The following is a 321-nucleotide window of genomic DNA, read 5'->3' as shown; positions in this document are numbered from 1 at the left end:
AATAAAGGTGACAATTACGCTTCCAGTGTCTAGACACTCCGCAGTAATGACAGTCACCCTTTTCGGGCTTAGGCTTGGGCGTAGAGCATGCTCGGCCGATTTCAGCATCCCATGCAGTTCGGCTAAGCTCTTAATCATCCCGTGCATATGGTATTGCATCACGAACTGGTTATAGTCCTCGGGTAATGACATCAGGATCAAGTCCGCAACCAAGTCACCATCGAGGTTCACTCTCATACGCTCAAGTTCTTCAACATGAGCTCTCATGTTGAGGACGTGGGTGTTGACAGAGCTACCTCTCGGTATCTCCGTCTTCACCAG

Source organism: Tarenaya hassleriana, unplaced genomic scaffold (genome assembly GCF_000463585.1).
Source record: "Tarenaya hassleriana unplaced genomic scaffold, ASM46358v1 Cleome179, whole genome shotgun sequence".
NCBI classification, from domain to species: Eukaryota; Viridiplantae; Streptophyta; class Magnoliopsida; order Brassicales; family Cleomaceae; genus Tarenaya; species Tarenaya hassleriana.
Note: the sequence above shows the minus strand (reverse complement) of the source record.